The sequence below is a fragment of the Saccopteryx bilineata genome, chromosome 12 (genome assembly GCF_036850765.1).
Source record: "Saccopteryx bilineata isolate mSacBil1 chromosome 12, mSacBil1_pri_phased_curated, whole genome shotgun sequence".
Lineage (NCBI taxonomy): Eukaryota > Metazoa > Chordata > Mammalia > Chiroptera > Emballonuridae > Saccopteryx > Saccopteryx bilineata.
Genome location: NC_089501.1, coordinates 4,944,832 through 4,960,077, shown reverse-complemented (window position 1 = coordinate 4,960,077; position 15,246 = coordinate 4,944,832). Strand labels below are relative to the sequence as shown.

Below are 15,246 nucleotides of genomic sequence, written 5' to 3'. Positions count from 1 at the left end.
TTCTCCTCTGTATGTACCTATATGCTTCATATATTAAAATAATCTGTTCATGTTTCCCCATTAAACTGAAAGCCGTGAAGACAGAGATGGAGTTTCATTCAACTTTGTAACCTTAGCACCTAATTCAATACTTAACACTTGTTAAACTGAAATGACTGAAAGCCATGTAGAGCTCCAAGATACAAGTCCTATTGACAAGTCATCTCAATAAAAGGTAAAAGAAAGATGTCTATGCCATTCAGACAAACAGGTTTTAGTCACTAAGAGCAGTGTCTGAATTATTCTGTCAAAAAGCAACACAACCACCTAGGTTTGCCATAACATTACTTTATTGGCATTCAACAGACCATACTCTTCATTCTGATTCTTACTCTTGTTAACAAGCTGTAGTACCTTAACCACACCAACTTTTTGACCATATGTCTGAAGTGAACTGAACTGATCTAAAGGGCTGAAGTAACTATTGACAGAATTGTTGACAGGCTTATCTGTAAAGAGAATATTAAGCCCATAACGTTTTTTCAAACTAGACTTGTTGGCACAGCTGTTTAGGTTTTAACAGAAGAAAGAGCATATGTTGTTCAATAGCACTAGGGGCAAAAGGACAAAATCCGATTTTCCTACCTAGCTGAGGCGAAAACTTAATTAAGCTGATCAAAATATATTTCACTTTAAATATACCCATGAAGATTTGCATTACCTTCCTCTTAAATGTTCTAGTTCTTTATCGGTTTCCAAATTTACTTCTAGCTAACTGTGCCAAATACTAAAAGTGCTAAGGGCCTTCCAATGTATCCCTAGCAGCCAAAACATAAGAGGCATAAAAAAGACCCTATCATGGCTAAACATGAGCTCTCTACTGCTAAGAACTAGCTTGCATCCAAATATAGGCTGCCTGTGACTGTGTCTGCAAAATTCAATTCATTTAATATTGAGGTAAGTTTACAGTAAATCTAATGTTAGGAATTTGCATAATTTTCAGTTTTAATTCCATTTTAATTCTAACACTATTTGCCCTGACTGGTTGGCTCAGTGTGAGAGAGCATCGGCCTAGTGTGTGGATGTCCTGGGTTCGATTCCCGGTCAGGGCACACAGGAGAGGCACCCATCTGCTTCTCCACCCCTCCACTTCTCACTTCTCTTTCTCCCCCTCCTGCAGCCAAGGCTTGATTGAAGCAAATTGGCTCTGGGCACTGAGGAAGGCTCCTCTTCAGGTGCTATGAAGAGCTTAGTTGCTGAGCAATGGAGCAATGCCCCAGATGGGCAGAGCATTGTCCCCTAGTGAGCTTGCCAGGTGGATCCTGGTCAGGGAATCTATCTCTGCCTCCCCTCCTCTCACTGAATTAAAAAAAAAAATTCTAACAATATATGTTGAGGCCTGACATGTGCCAGATTTTGTGCTTAGAGGTGAAAGTAGAGAGAGGAAGAGGTCATAGTCTGGGGAGAATGCATAAACAACTGGGGGGCTGTGAACTTGCTCTAAGCCAGGGGTCCCAAACTTTTTACAGAGGGGGCCAGTTCACTGTCCCTCACTGTTGGAGGGCTGGACTATAAAAACTCCTCACTGACCACCAATGAAAGAGGTGCCCCTTCCAAAAGTACGGCGGGGGCCGGATAAATGGCCTCAGGGGGCAGCATGCGGCCCTCAGGCCGTAGTTTGGGGACCCTTGCCTAAGCTAATACAAATTTGGTGCCCCATAAAAAAGTGGAGTTGACCCTCCAATGCTGCTTTCATCATGGTAGTTGGCCAAGTTTCCCAGTTCAGCCCAGACTAGCTCTGGCTAAGACAGTCCCAGCCTCCTTTAATATGACCAACTTTCATCCTTCAATTAAAAGCTGCAAATTATAGTCCATAAAAAGACAGAGAAGGATTATAGCATGGCAAAACCAAAAAGTACAGCTAAAACCATTTGCAGTGGTACGTTCAATCACTACTAATATCCTTCTTATGAGACTAGAGTGAAAGTATTTGAAAAGAGGTTTGATTATAAAAGCAATACATACTCACCCTCTAAAACTTGGAAATTAAGAAGAAAATTAAAATCACTATAAATTCTACCCACCTAAGATTGTTGAAATATTGTTGATGCTTTGGTATCTAGTAAACAAATCAGTCTTTTATTAACTTAACCAAAGTTAGGACTGTACCACACAATGTGTGTGTAAACTGCCTCTCTACTTAATATTACATGATCAACATTTTCTTATGTCATTAAATATATATATTTTTTGTGACAGAGACAGAGAGAGGGACAGATAAGGACAGGCAGACAGGAAAGGAGAGAGATGAGGAGCATCAATTCTTCGTTGCAGCTTCTTAGACTCCTTAGTTGTTCATTGATTGTTTTCTCATATGTGCCTTGCGGGAGGGAGGAGGGAGATACAGCAGAGCAAGTGACCCTTTGCTCAAGCCAGCGACCTTGGGATCATGTTTATGATTCCACACTCAAGCCAGAGACCCTGTGCTCAAGCTGTTGAGCCTGCGCTCAAGCTAAATGAGCCCATGCTCAAGACAGTGACCCCGGGGTTTCGAAACCTGGGTCCTCTACATCCCAGTCTGATGCTGTATCCACTGAGCCACTGCCTGGTCAGGCTAAATATACTTTTAAGGTATTTTTTTATGGCAGTAGACAAATATATACATTACAGTTTTTAAAAATTAAGATACAGTCTAGAAATCATAATGTTAAGTTAAAGACACCTTTAATATTTCTGGTACATATTGTCAAATTGTTTGGAATTTTGCTTAGACTGAGATAAATGTTCTACAATTCACAGTTTTCACCATGTTTTGAGCCTGTTCTCCAATACTTTTTTGGAGATACTTTCAAACAATACTTTATTTCAGATAAACAAATTTTCTCTTGGTTAACTTTCTTTTTGTTAACTTCTTATTAAAGCTTTATGACAATCAGACATAGAACTATAAAGAGGAACTATACAAATATATATAAAGAAAACAACTAGCATTGACTTTTCTACTGCATTGTTAATAAAATCCAGACTAATGAAACAGAAAAGAGTCTATAAATTGACCTTGACATAATGGGAATTTGATAAATGAAAAAGAGGGCATTATCACGGGGAAAGGATAAGCTACTCAATATGTGGCAGGTTAACATGCTATTTATTTTGAAAACAAAACAAAACAAAATCATTATCTCCACTCCATGCCAAACACAAAAATGAACAAATACCTACATATAAACAACAAACATTTAACTGTTTTAAAATAAAATATAAAATATGTCTCTGACTTTGGTTAAGAAAGATTCCTTTTCTTTCATATATATATATATATATATATATATATATATATATATATATATATATTTAGAGAGAGAGAGAGAGAGAGAGAGAGGAACATCAATCTGTTCCTGAATGTGCCCTGACGAAGGATAGAACCAGCAACCTCTATGCTTTAGGACAATGCTCTAACCCAGTGGACCCCAACCTTCCTTGGGCCACAGACTGCTTTAACATCAGAAAATATTTTCACGACCAGCCTTTAGGATGGGAGGAATAAATGTATCTGAGTCTTAAACAGATGTAACAGAGGGAATCTGGTCATTTTTTAAAAATAAAACATCGTTCAGACTTAAATATAAATAAAACGGAAATAATGTAAGTTATTTATTATTTCTCTGCGGACCGGTACCAAAAGGCCCATGGACCGGTACTGGTCCGTGGCCCGGGAGTTGGAGACCACTGCTCTAATCAACTGAGCTATCCGGCCAGAGTGAAGAAAGATTTCTATAATAAACAAGACAATGGTAAAAACAAGATAAGGAAAAGTGATAAAACAAACTGTGTTAAAATTAAAACATGTGCAACAAAAAACACCATTGACAACATTTATTTTAAAAAGCAAAATGTAGAGAGACAAGATGGCGATTGAATAGGCAGACGTACCAACTTCCACCTCCCAGAACCAAAGTGGATTACAAACTAATTTTAAGAGCCATCATCTGAAAAAAACAACTTTAGACTAAACTAAGAGGACTCTTCAACCAAGGAACAATGAGGAAGGCACACTGAGACTGGTAGGAAAAGCGGAAACACAGAGAGGGCTGCCCAGTACCCTGGAGTGAATGGCAGCCGGGAGAGACTCACATGGCAGGAAGTGAGTTTAGCAGAGAAGGGAGGGTCATGAGTCCCAGGAACAAAGCCCCAGTGCCTAGAAAAGGCGTATGGACAGTATTTAGCTGGAAATAAGACAGGATACTGTTTGTGAGAAAGAGACTGATTTCCAGGATTCTTCTTAAAGGGACCGTGCAGAAAACCACTCTCACAACCACTCACCCAGGTCTCCAGGGGGACGGGGGGAGAGAGGAGAGGACCAGAGCAGCAGGAAGAGAGTGTAATCTAGGAGGCACAAGGAGAAACATTTTGAGAGACAGCCACCCTAACCCCTGGGACAAGTCACTCCCCAAATCTGAAGTGAATATTTCCCCTGGAAACAGCAATACCAGCAAAGGGAAGCAGGGCACCAGCCAAACAAGCTCTCCAGTCGCACTCAGAGCAGAGTTGCTTAGAAGGAGGGAGCTTTCGGGACTACAGTAGTGAGTCTTAGGGTCTGAGCTGCAGCATCCCCACCCACACAGCTGAGGGCTTGCCAAAGGGCGGGCAGCCATGGGAAACGGAAATGTGGTTCTGTTGGCAAGGGCGAAGCCGCCTGGCCACAACTGAGGCATAGGTGTGGGATCGGTCTTGCCCAGCTGGGGAGAAGGGGATGTGCAAAAGTGTTCAAGGCCAGTTGCGGGCCCCCTGCAATCCAGCCTATGGGAGAAGAGTAGGAGCCCCGGAAGGGGCAGAGACCCGCCCTTCAACAAGGGTGCAGGAGCACAGCCTTGCCCCGCCTGCAGAACTGAGGCTTGTGGCCTGACTTGGGAGCCGGATCCTCCTGCGGGGGTGGAACGAAAAACCCAGAACAGGCGGAGTCCCACTACTGAGTGTGGGCATGCAGTCCCACCCGGCCTGTGGAGCCAAGGCTTGCAGCTGTCCTGTGAGCGGGCTGCTCCTGCAGGGGTGGGGCGAAAGCCCGGAATCAGGCAGAGAACCGCAGCTGAGCAAAGGTGCTCACCTCTGCCCTCAGGGCCGAGCATAACACCACTTGCGGGGGTCGGGCAAAGGCCAAGGCCACCGAGGCTTGTACACCCGAGCACGTGATCACAGTCACTCCCATGAAGGAGAGGCAAAAACCACAGCAACAGCCCCAATGGCAGGCACTGGCAACACCCAAACCCCAACGCCCTAGGCAGCAACAGCAGAAGGGGTGGTGGGCCTGCAGACAGACCACATGTAAAGAACACAGAGGCCACACAAAGTGGACCCCAGTGGCCAAAACCTTCTTTTACACAGACAAAATGAAAGGCAGGGAACTGCAACACAAATGAATCAAGATAAATCCCCGGAAAAGGACCTGAATGAGTCAGATATAACCAAAGTACCAGATGCAGAGTTTAAAATAACAATTGTTAGGATGCTCAAAGATATTAGAACAACAATAGATGGTCATTACGAACACCTAAATAACGAGATAGCAAATATAAAAAAGGACATGGAAATAATAAAAAAGAATTAGTCAGAAATGACAAATACAATAGCAGAAATGAAGAACACATTAGAAGAAATTAAAAGCAGATGGATAAAGCTGAGAATCAGCAAGTTAGAGGAATAGATAAATGAAGGCACAAAAGCAGAGCAGAAAAAAGAAAAGAGACAAAAAGTCTGAGGAAACTCTAAGAAAGCTCTGTGACAACATGAAGAGAAATAACATCGCATCATAGGGGTTACTGAAGAAGAGAAAGAACAAGGGATAGAGACTTTGTTCAAACATATCATAGTTGAAAGCTTCCCTCAGTTAAGGCAGGAAAACGTCTCACAAGTTCAAGAAGCACAGAGAACTCCATTAAAGAAAAACCCAAAGAAATCTACACCAAGACACATCATAATTAAAATACCAAAGCTAAGTGAAAAAGAGAAAATATTAAAAGCTGCTAGAGAAAAAAAGGCTATCACCTACAAAGGAGCCCTCATAAGGATGACTTCTGACTTCTCAAAAGAAACACTTAAGAATGGCAAGAAATATTCAAAGTAATGCAGAACAAGAGCCTACAACCAAGACTACTTTATCCAGCAAGGCTATTGTTTAAAATTGAAGGAGAAATAAAAAGATTTCCTGACAAAATAAAAACTCAAGGAATTCACTACAACCAAACCAATGTTGCAAGAAATGCTAAGGGGCCTGTTGTAAACAGATTAAAGGAGAAAAAGAATATAGCAAAAGAGAAATACAGTTTTAAAGAATAAAATGGCAATAAACAACTATATATCAATAATAACCTTAAATGCAAATGGATTAAATGATCCGATCAAAAGACATAGGGTAGCTGCGTGGATACGAAAACAGGACCCATACATATGCTGTCCACAAGAGACACACCTTAAAACAGAAGATGCACACAGACTGAAGATAAAAGGATGGAAAAAAATATTTCACGCAAATGGAAATGAAAAAAAAAGCTGGGGTAGCAATACTTATATCAGACAGAATGGACTTTAAATTGAAGGCTATAGTAAGAGATAAAGAAGGTCACTACATAATGATAAAGGGAACAATCCAACAGGAAGATATAACCGTTATAAATATCTACGCACCTAATATAGGAGCACCTAAATATATAAAGCAGACTTTGATGGATTTAAAGGGTGAGATCAACAGCAATACTATAATAGTAGGGTATTTCAATACCCCACTAACATCACTAGATAGATCCTCAAGAAAGAAAATTAACAAAGAAACAGCAGACTTAAAGGACACACTAGATCAACTTGATTTAATAGATATCTTCAGAACCTTTTACCCTAAAGCAGCAGAATATACATTCTTTTCAAGTGCTCATAGTACATTCTCTAGGATAGACCACATGTTAGGGCACAAAAGCAGTCTCACAAATTTATAATAAGAAGATTGAAATCATATCGAGCACTTTCTCTGATCACAATGGCATGAAACTAGAAATCAACCACAACAGAAAAACTGAAAAATACTCAAACACTTGGAAAATAAATAGCATGTTATTAAATAATGAATGGGTTAACAATGAGATCAAAGGAGAAATAAAAAAATTCCTAGAAATGAATGATAATGAGCATCCATCAACTCAGAATTTATGGGACAAAGCAAAAGCAGTCCTGAGAGAGAAGTTCATAGCATTACAGGCATACCTTCAGAAGCTAGAAAAAGCTCAAATAAACAACTTGACCCTGCATCTAAAAGAACTAAAAAAGAACAGCAAGTAAGGCCCAGAGGTAGTAGAAGGAAAGATAAAATAAAAATCAGAGCGGAAATAAATGACATAGAGGCTAAAGAAACAATACAGAGGATCAATGAAGCCAGGAACTGGTTCTTTGAAAAGGTAAACAAAATTGATGAACCTTCAACCAGACTCACCAAGAAAAAAAGAGAGAGGACTCAAATAAAATTAGAAGTGAGACTGGAGAAATAACAACTGACACAAAAGAAATACAAAATATTGTAAGAAAATACTATGAAGAATTGTACGCCAAAAAACTAGGCAACCTAGATGAAATGGACAAATTCCTTGAAATATATAATCTTCCAAAAATTAATCTGGAAGAATCAGAAAACCTAAACAGACCAATTACAACAAATGAGATTGAAACAGTTATCAAAAAACTCCCAAAAAAGAAAAGTCCTGGGCCTGATGACTTCACAAGGGAATTCTACCAAATATTCAAAGAAGTACTAACTCCTACCCTTCTCAAGCTATTTCAAAAAATCCAAGAGGAAGGAAGACTTCCAAGCTCCTTTTTATGTGGCGAGTATAATTCTGACTCCAAAACCAGGCAAAGACAACACAAAGGAAGAAAATTATAGGCCAATATCCCTGATGAATTTAGATGCTAAAATTGTCAACAAAATATTAGCAAACTGGATCCAGCAATATATGAAAAAAATCATACACCATGATCAAGTGGGATTTATTCTTGAGAGGCAAGGCTGGTACAATATTTGCAAATCAATCAATGTGATTCATTACATAAACTAAAGGAATGAGAAAAACCAGAAGATATTTTCAATAGATGCAGAAAAAGCATTTGATAACATCCAGCACCCATTCATGATCAAAACTATCAGCAAAGTGGGAATACAGGAAACATACCTCAATATGATAAAAGCCATCTATGACAAACCCGCAGCCAACATCATACTCAATGGGCAAAAATGACAAGCAATCCCCTTAAGATCAAGAACAAGGCAGGGGTGTCCCTTTCACGACTTTTATTTAACACAGTTCTGAAAGTCCTAGCCACAGCAATGAAACAAGAAAAAGTAATAAAAGGCATCCAAATTGGAAAAGAAGAAGTAAAACTATCATTATTTGAAGATGATATGATATTATATATAGAAAACCCTAAAGTCTCAGTCAAAAAACTACTAGACCTGATAAATGAATTCAGCAAGGTGGCAGGATAGAAAATTAATACTCAGAAATCAGAGGTATTTTTATACACTAACAATGAACTGTCAGAAAGAGAAATTAAGGAAGCAATCCCCTTCACCAATTTAAACAAAAAAAATAAAGTACCTAGGAATAAATTTAACCGGCGAGATTAAAGACTTGTACTGGGAAAATTATAAAACATTGATAAAAGAAATCAGGGAATATACAAACAAGAAAAGCATATACTGTGCTCATGGTTAGGAAGAATAAACATCATTAAAATGTCTATATACCCAAAGCAATTTATAAATTCAATGCAATACCAATTAAAATACCAATGACATACTTCAAAGATATAGAACACATATTGCAAATATTTATATGGAACCAAAAGAGAACACAAATAGCCTCAGGAATCTTGAAAAGGAAGAATAAAGTGGGAGGTATCACACTTCCAGATATCAAGTTATACTACAAGGCCATTGTACTCAAAACAGCTTGGTACTGGCATAAGAACAGGCATATAGATCAATGGAACAGAACAGAGAACCCAGAAATAAACCCACACCTTTATGGACAACTGATATTTGACAAAGGTGTTAAGAGCATACAATGGAGTAAAGACAGCCTCTTCAACAAATGGTGTTGGGAAAATTGGACAGCTATCTGAAAAAAATGAAACGAGACCACCAACTTACACCATTCATAAAAATAAACTCAAAATGGATAAAAGACTTAAATATAAGCCGTAAATCCATAAGCATCTTAGAAGAAAACATAGGCAATAAGCTCTCTGATATCTTTCGCATCAATATATTTGCTGATTTATCTCCACGGGCAAGTGAAATAAAGACAGGATAAACAAATGGGACTATATCAAACTAAAAAGCTTTTGCACAGCTAAAGACAATAAGAACAGAATAAAAAGACAAACTACACAATGGGAGAATATATTTGACAATACATCTGATAAGGGGTTAATAACCAAAATTTATAAAGAACTTGTAAAACTCAATATCAGGAAGACAAACAATACAATCAAAAAATGGGCGAAAGAAATGAATAGACATTTCTCCAAAGAGGACATACAGATGGCTAATAAGCATATGAAAAAATGCTCAACATCAATAATCATTAGAGAAATGCAAATTAAAACCACAATGAGATATCACCTCACACCAGTCAGAATGGCGCTCATCAACAAAACAACACAGAATAAGTGCTGGCAAGGATGTGGAGAAAAGGGAACCCTCCTGCACTGCTGGTGGCAATGCAGACTGGTGCAGCCACTGTGAAAAACAGTATGGAGATTCCTCAAGATATTAAAAATCGAACTGCCTTTTGACCCAGCTATCCCACTTTTAGGAATATACCCCAAGAACACCATAGCACTGTTTGAAAAGAAGAAATGCACCCCCATGTTTATGGCAGTATTGTTCACAATAGTGAAGATCTGGAAACAGCCCAAGTGGCTGTCAGTGGATGAGTGGATTAAAAAGCTTTGGAACATATATACTCTGGAATACTACTCAAGCAGAAGTGATGACATTGGATCATTTACAACAACATGGATGGACCTTGATAACATTATACTGAGCGAAATAAGTAAATCAGAAAAAACTAAGAACTATATGATTCCATACATAGGTGGGACATAAAAATGAGACTCAGAGACATGGACAACAGTGTGGGGGTTACGGGGTGGGGAGGAGATGGAGGGGGGTGGGAGAGGGGAGGGGCACAAAGAAAACCAGTTAGAAGGTGACAGAAGACAACTGGACTTTGGGTGATGGGAATGCAGCATAATCAAATGTCAAAATAACCTAGAGATGTTTTCTCTGAACATATGTACCCTGATTTATCAATGTCACCTCATTAAAATTAATGGTTATATTAAAAAAGAAGAGAGAGAGAGAGACTGGCTGTGGCCTTGAGGGCAGACAGGCTGGCCAAGGAGGCTGATCGCCAGGAGCCAAAAAGAATGTTGTGAAACCTGAATGAAAATTAGGAGAAGTTTGTGCTGAAAATGTCCAGTGGTGTAACTTTCAGGAAGTGGTCACTGTGAGACCACCCTTGGTATATCTGTCTTCCTAATGTCAATCCTCTTTCTTGCTATGGACTGTGATGCTTTGTTACATTAAAATTGTAGTTATTAAATTCTTTTGAGGCAAAAAAAAAAAAAGGCAATATATACTGCTCACAAATATGAGGGGATATTTCACTTATCCCCTCATTTTTGTGAGTATTATATATAAAAGATTAGCATCTAAATTACAGAAACAACTCCTATTCTATAAACCATAAAGAAAAAGACAAAACAGCTTAATTAATAAAGGAACAAAAGCGGTGAGCAGATGAGAAATATAACCAAAAACCCAAAAAGGTACTCAACTTCAGGAAATGCAATGTAATCAGGAAATGCAACATGAACAGGAAAATGTATGTTAAAACAACAATGAAAAATTATAACAATTACTTGACCAAAAAACCTGTCGATATCTGGCAAGGATGTGGGGAGATGAACATTTTTCATGAACTGCTGGTATAAGTGTGAACTTATGAAAATTTTTGGAAGACAATTTTAAAATTGTATACTGTGTATATCCTGTAACTCAGAAAATCCACTTCTCAGTATTTATGAATGAATCCTAAAGAACATTGCACATATTAATTTGGAGATGTGTATAGTGATCTTCACTGTAGTTTTGCTTGCAACAGAAAAAAATTGAAAAATAATGGGAATGCAAAAATTTTGTCATATTCATAAAATACAACACCAAATTGCAGCTAAAATTAAAAAGCCTGAAATTTATATTTAGCAACATGGATAAGCTTTGAAACAATATTGTAGAGTAAAACAAAAAAGAAAAAGAAAAAAAAAGCAAGTTATATATGATAGATATCATAAAATATCTTATATAAAGTTCTTTTAAATATAAAGACTATATTATGGTGCCAAGGGCACTTTCACATGTGTAATTATATATTGCATTAAAAAATAATAAAGCAAATGAGGTAAAATGTTAACATTTGTTCATTCTAGGGGTAGGTAAAAGGATGTTTATTTTTTTCTTTCTGTTTGAAATACTAAACACATTTTTAGTTTTTAAAAAGATTTTATTTCTTGATTTTAGAGAGAAGAGAGAGAGATAGAGAGAGAGAGGGGGAGAAAGGAGAGGCAAGAAGTGTGAAGCATCAACTTGTAGTTGCTTCTTGTAAAGGTCTTGACCAGGCAAAGCTGGGGTTTTGAACTGGCCACCTCAGCATTCCAGGTCACTGCTTTATCCACTGCACCACCACAGGTCAGGCTTATTATATTTTTTAAATGATGCAGAATTTTAGTATCTTCTGTATATGTTCATATAAATAATGTGGATAAAGAAAATGAGTAGGAATATAATAATGAAGCCAGCATTGAGACTGGCTTGTAACATTAATGCCATAAACTGGGTATATATGCTCGAGTTGGCTTATAAATCTTTCATTAGGATAAAATAAATACAGATGAAATAATTTTATTGTTTTAAAAAATATTTAAAACTATGCCATAAATATTGGAGGTTTAGACATTTGAAGCACATTACAGTAAATATGGATACACCAAAGATTGGAGAACTGGAGAAAATATTAAAGAGTAAACTTGATTTAAGTGGTTTATCCATAAAAGATGCAAATAATATGAAATAAGAGAAAGACTGTATTCTGTGAATAGTATGTATTACAGTGTTTTAGAAAGTAGGTTTTTTAAAGGCTGAAAAGAACTATTGATAATTCAAATCAATTTTGTTAAAGATACCTTAAAAATAAAATTTAAAGACTCAAAATGCAAAAGCCTTTATGATTTATCTGGGCAACACAGACATACACATACATCAAGGTACATGCATAATGCTTGACTGGCAAGCTTTGAGAACAAGCCAAAATAAGAAAAACCAAATGTAATGCATTTGGAGACAAAACAGTTAATATTACTAAATGGTAGATAATTAGGAAAATTTCCTTTAAAAACTTAAATTCAGTCATTATATTATATAAAACTGGCTTCAGTGTTTCACAGTAGAAAGGGTAAAAGTACTGGAGAAAAACCAAAAGCAGATTTTTGCAAACCTCTGTGGCTAGGCAGGAAAGTAGCAGGAATGAAAAAAGAAAAAAACTCAAAACTCAGAGAAGGCAAAAATTAAATGTAAGTAAAGCTCTGCTATGGCAGTTCTCATATGTAGATGGAGGGAAAAGGATGAATTTGAGGGATATTTAAGAGATAAGACTGATGGAACATAGTGGTAATTGGACTATACACATAATTTGGCTATAGAGGTATGAAGGACAGAAAGAAATCAAGAATACTTAGGTTTCAAATTTTCACAAGGAGATGGTAGTGTCCTTAACTGTAATAGGTACCACTAAGAATCAGATTCATAAGAGATACATGAATTTAGTTTTAGGCATGTTAAGTTCATGGTGCTTTTGAGAAATCCAAGAAGTAACATCAAGGAGAAAGATATATGAGAGCTGAAAGTGAAGCTTGATGGAATTATATATTTAACAGTCATGGATGGTGGTGAAAGCATTGGTATGGGTATCAAGATTCTACTATGCAGTAAAAAAGGAGCATAGCCTTAATAAACTACCCTACCCTTTATGGATTGGACGAATGATGATGAGTCCAAAAAAGAAGACATAAAAGGAATAACTTTTTTGCTTGTTTTGTGAAATCATACTACATTCTAATGATTCTAAGTTCTGACTTAAATCAGTAGCATCAGAATGTAGCAAGCCTTTCCAAATTAGACCAAATTCTTTGAGACTATAAATCTGTTCAAGGGTAGGTCATTTTCAGCATCAATGTGAGAAATGCACAGTACCTGTCTCTGCAGATTCAAAGGACATCAATACACAAAAGGTACCCCTCCCACAATACATGATTTGTCTTACTGCAGTTTCCTGAAAATACAACCTCTCACTTCTTGCCTCACCATACGCCAGTGGTTCTCAAACTTTTTGAAGTCCAGGGCGCATTTAAAATCCTACAAATAATTGTAGGCGCACTATATACAAATTTCTGAGAAATGTTATAATAATTTAGTCAAATATTAAAGAAAAAATATAAAGTCCAAGTGTGCTTTTATGGTAATTAATCAAAATAAATACGACAAAATTAAATTTATTCTGACATTAAAAAACATTTTTATGTTTCATTTTTTGAGTTATGCTTTTTAGAATTCTTAAGAGGGGTTAAAAATAAAAAAACAACAAAAAAGTTATCTTTTATATATATAGATACATTCTTAGCAAGATTTAGTAAATCTGGCAGGTTGTGGCGCAAATGTGTTTTTTCATTCTTGTGTTTATGTGAAACATGAGCCTGTGTCCTAGTGATTTCTTCAACGTTTGGTGGACATATATCTGAAAGGCAAACTCTCATTTCCTTGTCAATACATTGAAGAATTCCTCTCTTTTTACTCTTGTGTTTAGGGTAGAAAATCCTAATTCACATAAATAGGATGATGAAAATTATAGTAAAATGTTCAAAGCTTTTTTAGATGTTGCCACATATTCTTCTTTTATAGAAATCCAAAAGGCTTTAAGAGACAATTCTTTCTGTTTAATCATCAATCCAAAACCCCTACCATACATATCCTCTTAACTTTACACCAAACAAAGAATAGAAGAAACTTGCCTTCAGTCTTTCTGGGGAACATGGGGGGGGTAGTGTAAATAATCCAGCACCACAGTTTAACAACCTTTTGCAACCTAATCAGGCAAGTGAGGTGGGGGGTTGGGCAGACTGTCAGTTTACAACCAATTCCCCACACCTCTGTCTCCCAAAAATCTAAACTCTAAAAACTCTTTTGGTTTTTTGGTCCCCAACAAGCACATATTTCTCTGGAATACCATAGGGCGCGCCTGGAAAATTTCTAGGGTGCACCAGTGCGCCCTGGCGCACACTTTGAGAGCCACTGCCATATGCTGTTCTTTTGATCCTTCCTTTTCCTGGGATGAAGATTTCCCTGACTTTCAAAGACTGGGCTAAGGGATCATGTTTCTAGCCTAATCTCAATGATACCAAACAGTACTATAACTGTATGTTCAACCATTCGTTTCTCTTAGGTGGGGGCTGTGACTTTTTCACTCTTGTATCCTCAGTATCCTAAAAAGCTAAATTTTTTGAAATTCATCGATTCTGCAATGTGAAGAATTAAAATATAATTTGGTTACAAGTTCACTGACAACCTTTCACACAACTTTTCCTAAAAGGAGTTATTTTTAAAACAAACCTTACTTTGTAAACAAAAGGTTGACTCCTTTAACTATACTAAAATTTTAAGATTTTTAATGGGTCTTTTTTCACATAATATCCTTAAAGCCTGCAAATATTCATACCACGGAATACTACATATTCTTTCCGCTTTAGTCTCACATAAAATGTATTTGACAACTCGCTTTCAAAGCCCTGCGTGGGATGTCATTTGGCTGACTTAATAAAGCACAAAACACCCCTATGCAAAGTCAAAGGTGCAACTGCACAGGGATTCCCAATTCACCCGGCACGAGTCCACCAGAAAGGGCTGAAACGGAGGCAGCAGCGGGAGCACCTCCTCCTACAGCAGCATCTCCCTCGCCTGCCTTACGCTTCTCCTTCGACCCTCAGGATCACCACCGTTCCTACATTCTGCTCCACGTGCCCTCGGACTTGGACACCGGTCCTTCCCACGCAGATTACTGGAGTCCCTGTACTATAGGGACAGCTGTAGATAGCTTCCCATCCAAAGTCTAC

General features: G+C 37.6%; 1 protein-coding gene across 7 annotated transcripts in view; it reads right to left on the bottom strand.

The window, feature by feature from the left end:
- Positions 1-15,246, bottom strand: part of CEP57L1 (centrosomal protein 57 like 1) — a 60,876-nt gene that overhangs the window by 44,474 nt on the left and 1,156 nt on the right. For 2 of the 7 annotated variants that reach the window (XM_066247680.1, XM_066247677.1), the window contains one exon: positions 15,139-15,242. The exons of 4 other annotated variants lie outside the window; for them this stretch is intronic. The gene's annotated coding sequence lies outside the window, so the exon portion shown is untranslated. Of the gene's footprint in view, positions 1-15,013; positions 15,058-15,138; positions 15,243-15,246 lie in introns of those variants that run through there. One more of the 7 variants, XM_066247683.1, reaches the window with a different exon arrangement.